The sequence below is a fragment of the Cupressus sempervirens genome, chromosome 8 (genome assembly GCF_028749045.1).
Source record: "Cupressus sempervirens isolate cs-2001-9-10 chromosome 8, ASM2874904v1, whole genome shotgun sequence".
Lineage (NCBI taxonomy): Eukaryota > Viridiplantae > Streptophyta > Pinopsida > Cupressales > Cupressaceae > Cupressus > Cupressus sempervirens.
The window spans coordinates 794,947,503-794,963,171 of NC_143125.1; positions in this window are offsets into that span (position 1 = coordinate 794,947,503).

Genomic DNA, 15,669 nt, shown 5'->3' on the forward strand with positions numbered 1-15,669 from the left:
ATCTCCCTCTTTGATAATAATGCCAAAGACTTATCATCTCTAACATGAAAATATAAGATTTCTTAGTTTCTTCAGTTTCTCCCTCTATTACCTTTCTTGTGACTAATTCAAAATTTTAGAACTTTGATTGCTTTAGGCAACTCCTAAAGTAAGATCCTCTACATCAATTTGTAACATATGAACATCATCTTGTTTGATGCAGGGAACTCCTATTGTTATTTAGATAGCCTTTGATATGGGTATCACCCCTAATTTACCTCTTAGATACTTATGAGCATCCTTAGGTAATGTTGTTGTGAAGATATCAACAATTTTCTCTTTTGTGTTGATATATTCCATCTTCACCTCTTTATATTAAACTAACTCTCTCAAGTAATGATACTTGATTGAAATATGCCTAGTCTTTGTGTGCATCACTAGATTCTTTGATATATTGATAGAACTTGTATTATCACAATAAAGTATCACTAGTTCTATGATCTCTTCCTTCATACCTTTGAGTAGTTGTTTGATCCATACAATTTTTGTACAATTTATAGTAGCAACAACATATTCAGCTTCAGAAGTAGATTGTGAGGTGTAGTTTTATTTCTTGCTAGCCCATATAACTAGCCTCTTGCCTAAGAAAAATGCTCCTCCACTAGTGCTCTTTTTGTCATCAATGTTTCTAGCTCAATCGACATCAATATAGGCTCTTAATTCAAATTGTTCATTTTTCTTATAGTATAGACCAAACTCTTCTGTTCTTTTTAGATATATCATAATTCTCTTTACAGTCATCAAAAGATTCTCCTTGGAATTATTAGAGAATCTTGCAACTATTCCTACAAACAATGTAATGTCAGGTCTTCTATGTACTACATATTGCAATTTTCCAATCATAGACCTGTACAATGTTTGATTCACCTCAGTTGAATCATCATTTTTTGAGAATTTGTGTCCTATCACCATAGGTTTACTTACTAGTTTGGAATCCTCCAAACCAAAAGTTTTCAATATTTCCTTGACATACTTTTATTGAGTGATGTCTATACCATATTTTATCTGATATACCTACAAACCCACAAGGAATTTGATCTCTCCAAACATAGACATCTCAGATTCTTGTTTCATTTGATTTGCAAAATCTTTACATAAAGCATCTTCACCTCCAAATATGATATCATCAATAAATATTTTAGATAATAGAATACCTTTTCTTTTCTCTATCTTTATGTACAAATTTTTATTATCACTAGTCTTTTCAAATCCAATCTTCACAAGATAATTATGAAGTCTCTCATACCATAGTCTTGGTGCTTATTTCAAACCATACAGAACTTTGTGTAGTCCACATACCATATTCTTATTGTGAACATCAACAAAACCTTCTAGCTATTCTATGCAAACTTCTTCTTCTAATATGCCATTCAAAAATGCAGATTTAACATACATCTAATAAAATTTGAAACCTTTGTATGTAGAATAAGCAAGTAGAGTTCTTTCTCCTTCCAATCTAGTAACAGGAGAAAATGTCTCTCCATTGTCAATTCCTTCTTCTTGTGCATATACTTTGCAAACTAATCTTTCTTTGTTCCTTGTGATTTCACCATTTTCTTCTAACTCATTTCTGAATACCCATTTGGTGCCAATCACATTTTTGTCTTCTAATCTAGGAACTAAGTTTACGTTTTGTTTTTCTTAATTTGTTCAATATCTTCTTCCATGGCTTTACTCTAGTCTACATCTTCTAATGAGTTTTTCATTGATTTGGGTTATTTCATTCTCAACAAACATGTATCATTTCTCAATTTATTTCTTGTCATTGGTTGAACATCTTTATCTCCAATTATTTGAGCAATAGGATGATGTCTTTTAACATATTTAGACAATCATGGTTCAACTCTTGTTTCTTCATTATGTCTTTCAGCTTTTGAATCACTATGGGCATCATTGTAAGGTAGTTCAACATCTCTTTCATGTAAAATAATCTCAAAATCAAAATGTGCTTACACTTTATTTTGCAACTCAACATCTGAATCTAGCTCAATTCTTGAATGCAACTTGACATTCATAATGTGTGACTTGATAGTGACTAAAAATTATTATTGGTTTGTAGCTTGATTTTTAGCATCTTCTTTAGTAGGCACACCTTCATAAAATTATACAAATAATTTCTATTCTTCTGGTTCTTTCATAGGTTTAGCCTCATACACTTTTGTATATTCATCAAAATTCACATTTGCACTTTCTACAACTTTGAAAGTATTATTATTCAAACATTTATAAGCTTTACTTCTTGTGGAATAGCCTAAGAATATACCTTCTTCACTTTTTGCATCAAGTTTACCATTCCTAAAATATTTAAGAATGTAAAATTTGCTTCCAAAAACCTTTAAGTATTTTACATTGGGTAAGTATCCATATCATGGTTCAAAAGGTGTTGAATGAGTAACTTTCTTGACTTGTACATGGTTCAAGGTATAGATAGATGTACTTACAGTTTCTCTTTAGTATTTTGAAGCACCATTTTTCTCCATCATGAGTGTTCTAGCACAATCCATTAAAGACCTATTCCTCCTTTCAAAAATTTCATTTTGTGGAGGTGTTCTAGGGATAGATGTCTATCTTTATATTCCTCTTTCATTATAGAACATATCAAACTCATTTGATGTAAATTCTCCTCCTCTATCAGATCTCAAACACTTTAGACTTTTACTTTTTTCCTTCTCAACTCTTGCTAAGTACCACTTAAACATTTGAAAAGCATTAGATTTCTATTTCAGAAACATAATCATCATCATCCTAGAATAGACATCAACAAATTGCATAATGTACTTATCTCCTTTGTAACTTTGCATATTAATTAGTCCACACAAGTCAGTATGAACAATCTCTAGTATTCCTTTAGAGGTATAAGTTTTACTCTTAAAATTTGACTTTGTCATTTTTCCTAACTAACGTTGTTTACACATTACATTATTAGGATTCTTCAACTTATGCTATTGATCTCAGATTGGTTTTGACAAGTGAGTGTCAATACATTCATGTCAAACAACTAGTACATATCAAGCACAACATGTATATTATAGAGCATGCTTAGTTCACAGTGAGTGCTAAGCCACTCAAGTGCCAAACAAATAGTGTATGCTAAGTGATTTAGCAACTGAGTGAATATTGGATGCCAAGTGATAAAGATGCCAAGTCATAGTAGAAATATTGGTGTATGCTGAGCATCAGAGACTTCAAGCACCAAGTAAGATAATTTTGACATATTTATTTGTAATGACACAAACAACTATGGAAACCATTTTTGAGCTAACTTAAGGATGAATTACAATATTCTGGAGATAAAGAAAAATATTAAGTTGGATTTCCAATGCAATTACATGTAGCCAACTATAAAAAGGGAAGGATTAAGTAACAAAATAGATGAATCTCAACCATATATTCATACCTAACCCTAAGTCACCAAAGTCTTCTTAAGGAGGACAAAACCTACACTCTCTATGAGCATGTGTGTAAGGTGTTGAAGCAAAGTATAGAGAATTTTGCATGCACAAATAGAGAATTCATGTTGGCTAAGGAATTATGAAGTGAGAAAACATTATAGAATCAATTAGAGTAGAACAAAGGAAAGAAGATAGCATATAGGAAAGAGACATCTGATCAAGAAGGATCAAGAAGAGATTAGTTTAGAGGTTATTTGTTATCAGGCAATCAAGTGCTAACTAAAGCATTAATGTTGAGACATTTTAATATGTAATTTTAGTCAAAATATCTTAACAGAGTAGTCCTAATAGGCTATATTGAAATGCTCTAACAAGGTGCTTACTTAGTTGTAAGTTAAAGTCTTTTAGCAATGAACACTTCTAATAAGGTGTTGAAATCCTTTAATAGGGTAAGACCTAATGGTCTTTGTAAGCCTTTAATAGGGAAAACCTTTTATAGGGTAGATAATGTTTCATGGTCAAAAAAATTTATTCTTCATTGGATATACTTTATTTTAGTAGTAGTGAAGATTTGTGGGTGTCATCCCCAACCCAATTTTACCTTCTGACTTGGAAGATTTCTTAGTAATCATATCTAGTGTTATATGTGTGTAAATTTTTACTTGCTTATATGTTTTAGATGTACATGATTTTCATGTTATTCAAGTTTATACATTGAATGTATGAGATGTATGTGTGGTTGTAAGAATTTTCCTTAGGAAAAAATTCACCCAAGACTAAAGAACTCAAACACAAGCAAAAAATAGACTAGAGTATGATCAAAATAACAATATAGTATTCAATTAAATGTACAAGTACACTAGAAGTACCTATATATAAAGGCCTCTAAGATGCATCTAGATTGCCTAGGCTTTAGCAATATGATAAGTCTTACAACTAGGCACATGTCCACCAGGTGTGGGTTATCCTTAATTTAGCACATAAGTAAGTGTGATGATGAGAGGATAAGCTTACATAGGTGTAACACAAAAAATAATATTGTAGACACAATGTGCTTAATTAGGGCTACATACTTCTATGTTTTCAACATGACAACTCATAAAAGTACACAAACTCCTAAGTTTCAACTGAATAAATAATAAAAAAATGCACTAACTTAAGTAAAATTAAGTAAAGTGTAATAAGTAAATAATTATTTACACCAACACCCCCCCTTAAGTGAAACTTAGGGGAATGCACTTAAGCTTAAGAAAGCTAAGATGAAAATGCATGATGGGTCCCAGCTACTAGGCCATGTTAGGTGCTCATTTATAGAAGCAATGCAATCTCTCATAAAGTGGAGAAAGAGGTAAAACCTCATGGGAAAAATCCTCCCCCAAAAAGAGAGATGAAAAAATAAGATGCATGGATGGATGGAGTAATCAAGACCTCCCCATTATGACATACATCAAGTATATACAAAAGAGAAGTAGAAGAACAAAACCCCATAAGAGGAAAAAGTCCCTCCTATAAAAGAGAAGAAGGAGAAAAGGTAGTCCTCCCCCTAAATGTAGAGTGCTGATTAGTGAGAGCTACTCCAATGTAGAAGTTGATCCATGACTACTAAATAATGTTCCTCCCCTTTAGAAGAAACAATGATAGAGGTATAGGTGATATGCTTTCCCTATGTGTAGAAAGAATCCCAAAAATGAATGGTGTCTTTGAAACCTGCTCAATTGTCCCTATGTCAATGTTGATGGTCACTCCTTCTAATACTACTGAAAAGAGGAAGTGCAGATCTAGCAAAGATGAATGTAGAACCTGATCCAAAGAATCGACTATCTCCTCAAATGATAAAGAGATCTCCTATAACTATTGTACATAAGGATACACAATCATATGGATCTATGTGAAGACTGATCATGTAGAGAATGGACAAGAGGGTCAGAGTGAACTCTAGTGACAACTAAAGAAGATTCTACTTCATCAAAGAGAAGATGTAGATCATCAAAGATGCCTCCCAAATCTGTTATGTGTGACTCCATGAACAAACCTTCAATATCTCTCAAGAAGTCATCCATTGATGCTGGAGCTGGACGACAAGGTGTACCCTATTGTGTTGAAGTACATGAACCTATCACTGTGGCAATGTATGAAGTATTCACCTCAACAAAGAGAAGACAAATATCATAGATGATGTCTCTCGCATCTTCAATGCAAGACTCCATGAACAACTCTGCAATGTTTGGAAGGATTATATAGTATTTTTATTTTGATCATACTCTTTTGGTCTACTGTTGCGCTTATGCTTGAGTTCCTTGGTCTTGGGTAATTTTGTCCTAAGGAAAATTCTTACATGGTATCGATGCTAGAAATGCTTTAGAATAACTAAGAGGGGTGGGATGAATTAGTTATTCAAGGTCCAAATGTCCTTATTCAAAATTTTCACTAAGTGTAGTGAGCCCATTCATTCATCCAAGCCTTAGCTTTCCTATTCAGCAAGTTATTGTAAATCAACATGAAAGTATAACACATGAAAGATCAACACATAATACAATGATTTACATGGCAACCCAATTTGGGAAAAACCACTAGTAACATGCTACTCAATTCTCACTCTTCTGAAGTGATGCCCTGTGAAAAGCCCTCCCTATTAAAGGCTTACAACACACTGTTAAATGTGACCTTGTTAGAGGATTTAACTACCTTGTTAGAAGGAGGTCTTGGTAGAGGACATTAGAACATTCACTTAGAATGTCACCCTGTTAAAGGATTTTCAAATGGTTGTTAGGCCAACCTAAGTCCATAGGATTTCCATATCTAATACAATTTTTAGAGAGTATTAGAATTTTTTTGACCTGATTACAACATACAACTTAACTTGTAGATCTTAGATCACCATTCAACTCTTTACATTTCCTGGCCTTCAATCTCGACAACTCTAATAGCTTGCCCTCCTTTCAATCTTAGTCTCCTTGAGTCTCCATGCTCAATGTACTAGTGCAATCATCACTTCTTGACCACTTGTAGAAATAGAGCCTCTATGCTCTTCCTTCTCCTAGATGTCTTCTACTTGACACCCTTCAAACCACTTCACAACTTGGCACTTTAGTAGTAGTAGCATCAATAGCATTTGCTTCTTGGTCTATGACTTCTTAAATAGAAGTCTTAGAGTTCCTTTCTTGTTTGATTCTTCCATTCTTTAATTTCAATTCATATGGATTAGGTAAGATTCATTGTATCTAACCCATATTTTGTTTCCTCTAGAAAATTCTTGAATAATCCTTTTGAATTTGCACAAAAAATGGTTTAGATAGAATTTTGTGCCACCATGTCATCATCCTTATCCTCCAACTAGATCAAAAAATTCAAGGTAACAACTATGTTGGGTCAGATTTGGTGAATCTTTATTATTTAAAATAATGCAGTAGCTCAACACTATTGAAATATGGGTGCTCATCATATACCGTGTTACTTAGCATCAACTATATTTTTTCTGATGCTTAACACTAGAAGTTTACTCAGCACCAACTAAGATTTTCTAATGCTTAGCACTTGAACTTCACTTAGCACCTAAAGATCGCCCAGCATATACTAGAATTTCCTATTGCTTGGCTCCAACTGAGAATTTTCTCAGCTTCAACTAGCATGCTTGACACATACTAATGAACTTAGTTTAAGATTTGCAGTCAACCTTATTACAACTTATTCCTCTGATGTTTCTAAGTGGGACCAACCTTTGTATCTTTGAGTATGTTATCAATATGTCATTTAACCATTTTCTTAACTGATCCTTGCATTTCATTACAAGATCATAACTCAACCTTTCCCTTAGGTACTCTTATTACATATTGTTGATCAAATCCTCTTCATCAATCAACTAAGTGATAGTACTTGGATCTTATAAGAAAATGTCATTTGTTCAAATATCAGGTTTGACATCAATGACAAAACAATGATTGAAAATGTTCTATTAACAACAATCTCCCTCTTTGATCTTCAACAATGAGCTTCTCAATCAGATTTCCAAAAAGCTCCCTCTTTGGCATTGATGGAAAACTAAATTAATCAACCATTAGACTAGAACTATTCAACTATGTGCTAACTGGGTTAGTACAGTAAGTCAAATGCCAAAAAGTAATTGTGTTACCATTAGTTTTCACATCTTCTCTTAGCTGTTGTATCCCTTCTTTTCTTCTCTCCCTCTGTATGCATTGCTCTTCTTCTGCTATTCATTTTTCTAATCAACTTCTTCATCTTTTCTACTATTGATCATTTCTGTCTACTTCTACCTCTATCTTCATTTGATCAGTTTCTACATTTTCTTGACATTTCTCCCTCATACTTTTGATCAAATGTTGTTGATCAGTTTCTCACTACTTCTCTCTCTCTTTGACAATAATGCCAAAGATATATTAGCATCTTTTCATGCAAGTGTAGTATTTGCAAGTTCATTCAATTTCTCCCTTTGTCACCTTGCTTGTGACTAATTTGGAACTTCAACACTTCAATTAATTTAGACATGAATTATAAAGTAAACTACCTCTACATCAATGTGTAATATCTCAACAACCAGGTCATTTGATGTAGGGTAGTCTTACTTTTTCTTCAAGTAGCCTTGGCTAGGGGTATCACCCCTAACTTACCTATAAGATACTCAAAAACATCTTTAGGTAGTGCTTTTGTGAAGATGTTAGAAATCTTTTCCTTTGGGCTAACATATTCCATCTTCACTTGTTTGTCTTCCACAAACTCTCTTACATTGTGATACTTGATTGCAATGTGCTTGGTTTTAGCATGCATTACAAGATTCTTTGATATGTTGATAGAACTTGTATTATCACAATAGAGTATCATTGGCTCATTTACCTCTTCCTTTATACCTTGCAACAAATGTTTGATCCATACAATATTGGTGCAATTGATAGCAGCTGCAACATATTCAACTTTAGTAGTGGGCTGTGAAGTACAACTTTCTTGTTGCTAGTCCAACTAATCAATCTTTTTCCCAAGAAAAGTGCTCCTTCACCGGTGTTTTTCCTGTCATCAATTTTACCTCCTCAATTTGCATCAGTGTAGGCTTTTAGCTCAAACTTTTCACTTCTCTTGTAATAAAAAAACCAAAGTCATCAGTTCCTTTTAGATACCTCAGTATTCTCTTTACTGCCATTAGGTGATTCTCTCTTGGATTTGCAAAAAATCTTGCCACTATTCCAACAAAAAATGCAATGTATAGTCTACTATGTACAACATATTGCAATTTTTTAGTCAATGATCTATACAATGTCTAATTTACTTCAGCTGATTCATCATTCTTAGATAACTTATGTTCTATTGCCATTGGTGTGCTAATTGGTTTGGAATCTTCTAATCCAAATGTTTTAAGTATCTCCTTGATGTATTTTGATTGGGTCACAAATATGCCATGCTTCAATTGATGTACTTACAATCCAACAAAGAACTTGATTTCTCCAACCATTGAAATCTCAAACTCATGTTTAATTTGATCAGCCAAATATTATATCATCAGCAAAGATTTTGTTGAGATAATGGGTGTTGCACACATTGCATAATATTGTTATTTTATTATTTTATTTTATTATGTAATGTTGCATCTAGATGGACATGCAACATGCAAAGATTCCTATGGAATATTCTTGATGAGTTGTATTGTAACATTGTAAAAATATTTTATGTAATTATTTAATATTGGGGAAAAGAATTAAATGCCCAATATTAAATGGGGGGTCAGTGGGTTAGGTAGCACATGGTTTTAGCACATGGTTTATGTAATACCACTTAGTGGTTTTGTGGGACTTGCTAATATATAAGCAGCCACAGGGGTAGTTGTTGTAGTGAAGAGAAAGAGTGACAAGGAGAAGACAAAAGGCAAGAGTTGAGTGGGACAAGGCTTGACAGGTTAGCCAAGGGAGCATTTGTGAAGGTTGAAATCATGGCATGGGATGTGTGGATTCATGCTTGTTCACATAGTTTGCTCAGTTGTGGCTATGGCCATGAAGGCTTCCATGGTTGTATGGCAATGGTATTTTTGCTGAATAATACATGATGATGGATGCTTTTGGAGGCTGGGTTTTTCCCTCAATGAGGGTTTCCCAGGGTATATCTTGTGTCACAATTTTGTGGGTATGTTGTCTATTCTCTTGCATGTGGATTTTAATTCCATGTTTATTTCAGATCTATTATGGGTTATGTGGAAATGGTTATATTCTTTGTTGCCAAGTTCCCTTACAGATTTTTGATATCAAAATGTATTTACCTTTTTCAACTTTGATATATAAGCTATTGTTATCATCTGTTCTCTCAAATCCTATCTTCACAAGATATCTGCGCAGTCTCTCATACCATGCTCTAGGTGCTTGCTTCAAACCATAAAGTACCTTATGCAATTTGTAGACCATGTCCTTATTCTTGTCATAAAAAAATCCCTCTAGTTGTTCTATGTAGACTTCCTCTTCCAGTATACCATTTAGAAAAGTAGATTTAACATCCATTTGATAGATTTTGAAACCTTTGTAAGCAGCATATGCAAGTAGTGTTCTTACTCCTTCCATTCTTGCAATAGGGGAAAATATTTTTCCATAATCTAGTCCTTCTTCTTGTGCATAGCCTTTACAAACTAATCTAGCTTCATTTCTTGTTATCTCACCATTTTGATCAAGTTTGTTTCTAAACACCCATTTGGTACCAATTACATTCTTGTTAGCTAGCCTAGGAACTAGGGTCCAGGTTTTGTTCTTCTCAATCTAATCTATCTCCTCTTCCATAGCTTTTTACTAGTCATCATCTTGTAATGAATCTTTTACTATTTTGGGCTCAACCTTTCTCAGCAAACATGATTCATTCCTTAGTCTATTCCTTGTCATTGGTGTGGCATCCTTGTCACCAATGATTTGATTAGTAGGGTGATATCTTCTTACATATTTAGCTAACCTTGGTTCTTTCCTTCTCTCCATATTTTATCCTTTAGCTTCAAATTCATTTTAATCTTCTCTATTTGGTACTTCATCATTCCTCTCATGTATATTATTTTTAGAATCAGATGGTGCATTTTCTATATTTTGCAACTCGGCTTCTATATGTAGCTCGGCATTCACTGGTTGTGACTCGGCTGATACTGAAATTTGTTGTTGATTGCTATCTTGATTTGTGGCATTGTCTTCAATAGTCATTCCTTCATAGAAGTATAAAAAGGATCTATAATCCTCTAATTTCTTCGTTCCATCAAGCTAAACTTTTGCTTGCTCATCAAAATTTACATTTTCACTCTCCACAATCTTGTTAGTGTTAGTAATCAAACAATTATATGCCTTATTTCTAGTGAAGTAGCCAAGAAATATGCCTTCATCACTTTTTGCATCAAACTTTCCATTTCTAGTATCTTTACAAATATAGCATTTACAACCAAAGACTTTGAAATGTTTAACATTAGGTGAGTGACCATACCACAATTCAAAAGGTGTTGCATTTTTACCTTTCTTGACTTGGACTCTATTTAGGGTGTAAATAGTAGTGCTTATAGCTTCTCTCTAGTACTTTAGAGAAATTTTTTTCTCCATCATCAAGGTTCTTACATAGTCTATCACTGATCTATTCCTTCTTTCAGCAATACCATTCTAAGGTGGAGTTCTTAGTGCTGATGTTTGCCTTTTGATACCTTTATCATTGTAGAACATCTCAAATTCTTTTGGTGTAAACTCACCTCCTCTATTTGACCTTAGGAATTTCAAATTCTTCCTTATTTCATTCTCAATTTTGGCTAAATACCACTTGACCATTTGAAATGCTTTATATTTTTGCTTCAAGAACATAATGGTCATCATCGTTGAATAGTCATCTACAAATAGCATTATGTATCTGTCTCCTAGGTAGCTTTGCACTTCTATTGGACCACATAAGTTTGTATGGACTAACTCTAGTACTTCTTTGGAACTGTATATTTTTCTCTTGAAACTAGACTTAGTCATCTTCCCTAGTTGACATTGTTTGTACATTGTTTTTTCAGATTTCTTCAATTTGGGAAAACCTCTGACCTTCTTCTTCTTGCTAATGCTAATCATATTATCAATGTTAACATGACACAATAGTCTAACAACAAGATAGGTTGCATCTTCCATATCTAGGTAAAACAAGTTACTCCTAGTTTGTTCACCATTTCCTATCAGATTTCCATTAGTGTCATAGATCTTGGCAGTTTTGTTACCAGACTCTACTTTGGAACCTACATTGCCTAATTGTGATACACTCAAGAAGTTGTAGTTCAATCCTTCAAATTAGTATGCATTATCACATGAAATTTTCTTTGTAAATTTAATAAAGCCTTATCCTTTGATTTGACATGGAGCATCATTACCAAATCTAACACTATTTCCATCATATTGAGTAAAGGTAACGAACTTACTTTTATCTCCTATCATGTCATGTAAGCATCCACTATCGATGATCCACTTGTTATTCTTGTTCACATAGGTAACCAATGTTGTTGCTTCATCTTCATCTTTATCTAATTCATCCTTCATGGCCACATAGACTACTTCATCATCATTCTCATCAGAGTCTTCTTCAAGAATGTAGCATCTTTTTCCTTTTACCTGAAAGTCTTTGCTATCATCTTCTCTTTTGTTCTTTTACTTATTTCCTTCTTTTTAGTTCTTCTTTTGTGTACACCTTGTAGTAATATGACCTACTTCATTTCAATTCAAACATATGATAGGGAACTTACCTTTGAATTTACTTTTTCCTCTATGGAATCTTCTAGCTAGTGGTGCTTCTAATTGTTCCACATCTTCCTCATCTACACTGCTATCACTGGATGTATGTTTTCCTTTTCTTCTCTTCTTGTTTGATGTCTCCTCCTTAGTGTCTTTTATTGTCATCTTGTTCTTGAAAGTAGATTCAAGATTTTCAGGTCTATAGTTATCAAAGTTGGACAATTCAAATGCAATAAGTTTTCCCACAATTCCTTCAAAGGTTAGTGTATTTCCTTGTACACACCTTAGCTCTTGGATAGCTGAAACTCTAATAGCATAAATAGAAAGTAGAGTTCTTAAATATTTACTAATGATAGTTTCTTCTTCCAATTGACCACCTAGACTTCTTATTGCACTTACCACTTCTTTTATTCTAGCAGCATATTGAGTAACATTTTCTCCTTCCTCCATTTTTATGTCATCACACTTTCCTCTTAGGATTTCTCTCTTTACTCTCTGGACATTCTGATCTCCTCCATAGATATCTAATAAGGATTTCCACATCTTGAATGTAGTGTCACAAGCTTTGGTGTCATCATATTCTGCATAGCTGAGTATGGAGGAAATCTCCAACATTGCTTGATTGTACTCCTTCCTTTTGCTCAAATCATCTACAATAAGATGTCTAGTTGGATTTACATATTTTGTTCCAATTGAGGTTTGTGCATAGTTGCCTATTGATCAAAGGTGCAATTTCATTAGACTCTGCCATGCAACAAAGTTATCATAGTTGGCTCTAATATCAATTGTTAGAAATGCTTTAGAATAACTGAGAGGGGGGTATAGTGAATTATTTATTCAAGGTCCAAATGTACTTATTCAAACTTTTCACTAAGTGTAGTGAGCCCATTCATTCATCCAAGCCTTAGCTTTCCTATTCAGCAAGTTACTGTAAATCAACATGAAAGTATAATACATGAAAGATCAACACATAACACAATGATTTACATGGAAACCCAATTTGGGAAAACCACTAGTAACATGCTACTCAATTCTCACTCTTCTTAAGTGATGCCCCCTAAAAGGCCTACCTTTTTAAATGCTTAGAACACACTATTAAATGTGACCTTGTTAGAGGACTTTAGACCATTCACTTGGAATGTCACCCTATTAAAGGATTTACAAATGGCTATTAGGAAAAACTAAGTCCAAAGGATTTATATATCTAACACAATTGCTAGAGAGTATTAGAATTTTTTTGACCTGATTACAACATACAACTTAACTTGTAGATCTTAGATCACCATTTAACTCTTTACATTGCCTGGTATTCAATCTTTGTAACTTTGACAACTTGCCCTCATTTCAAGCTTAGTCTCCTTGAGTCCCCATGTTCAATGTACTAGTGCAATCATCCCTTCATGACCACCTATAGAAATATATCCTTTGTGCTCTTCCTTATCCTAGATGTCTTCTCCTTGACACCCTTCAAACCACTTTGCAACTTGGCACTTTAGCAGCAACAGCATCAACAACATTTGCTTCTTGTTTTTTGATTCATTAAATAGAAGTCTTGGAGTTCCTTTCCCATTAAACTCTTCCATTATTTAATTTCACTTCATATGGATTAGGTAGGATTCATTGTATCTAACTCATATTTAGTTTCCTCTAGAAACTTCTTGAATAATCCTTTTGAATTTAGCCAAAAAATGGTGTACATAGAATTCTGTGCCACTAGCTCATTATCCTTATCCTCCAACTAGTTCACAAAATTCAAGGTAACAACTATGTCATCTTAGATTTGGCAAATATTTGTTATTTAAAATAATGCAGTAGCTTGGGACTATTGAAATACTAGTGCTCAACACATACTATGTTACTTAGCAATCAACTATGTTTTTACTAATGCTCGGCACCTAAAGTTCACTTCGGCACCTAAACTTCACTTGGCACCTAAAGATCACTTGGAACACACTAGAATTTCTTATTTCTTGGCTCCAACTAAGAATTTTCTTGGCTTCAACTGGCTTGCTCGGCACTCACTAATGAACTTAATTTAAGCTTTGTAGTCAACCTTGTTACAACATATTCCTCTAATGTTTCTAAGTGGGACCAACCTCTGTATCTTTGAGTATGTTATTAATACATCATTTAACCATTTTCTTAACTAATCCTTGCACTTCAGTACAACATCATAACTCAACCTTTCCCTTAGGTACTCTTGTTACATCTTGTTGATCAAATCATTTTCATCAATAAACTAAGTGATAGTACTTAGATCTTATAAGAAAATGTCATTCCTTCAAATAGTAGGTTTGACATCAATGAAAAAACAATGATTGAAAACATTCTGTTAACAAAAATCTCCCTCTTTGATCTTCAACAATGAGCTTTTCAATTAGATTTCCAACATTCAAAGCTATACCAATCATGTAGCTAACTTCTAGACATTCTAGATGCATCATAGAGGCATGTATATACATGCACCTCTAGTGTATCAATTCAATCATTTGAATATCATATCATTATTCTAATCATACTCTTTTGGTCTACTATTGTGCTTGTGCTTGAGTTCCTTGGTCTTGGGGGAATTTTTCTCTAAGAATTTTTTTTACATGGTATCAAAGTTATACCAAATTCGAAGAGTGGCGAAAGTTTTATGGGTCCAAGTTTAAACTATTGGTTGACCCCCCCCCTCTTAGAAGTTTACCTTTCCTCTTATAATTAAAACAATTGGTATTAGAGACTTGTTCTCTGAAAGAGAAGCTTTTTAGTTTTGAGGAAATATCTTGAAATATAAGTTTACAAGTTGGGAAAGACTATTAAGAATTAAGAGATTGAAATACATCTCATTCTACATCAACTAAATGAAGGAAGAGAAGAACTAAAGAAATCCTTGAAGAGAAGGAAGGAAATTGCTATTACGAAGAATGACACACAATACAAAGAGATAGACACTACTAAGGTCTTTACAGATGGAGACTCCAATGAATTTGATGCAGTAGTTGTAGATCTAATGGAAAAAAATAGAGCCCAAGATGAGGAAATTAAAAATCTCAAGTTAGAGCAAGAATCAAAGCCATACTGCTATGTGAAGTGACTAAATAGAAGAAAGCCATGGAAGAAAAAGTTATGATTGAAGAAGATAAAAGAGTTTTGGCTAAAAAAATCGAGTAATCATCAAAACTAACCAAGATCTCCAACATGCAATTGGATACTCTAAATCAAATGATGAATGCTAACTATGAATTGAATGTCAAGGACATTGAGATAACAAAATTAAAGTTGAAAAATGAATAATTTCAAAGTGACCTAGAAAGGGAAAAGGAATTTGCTGAAAGTTTCAATAATCCTAATTAAGCCATCAAATACTTTGAACAACTATTGAGATCCCCTAGATCCAATAATGACACATTTGGACTAGGTTACATAAGCACTAAAGAAGGAGAGTCATCCAAAAGTGCTAAAAAAAGGAACATCAAAGATAAGAACTCCAAATCTACTTGAGTTGTGGTTAAAAAGGACATACTACTTATGTGTATAGGAATAGA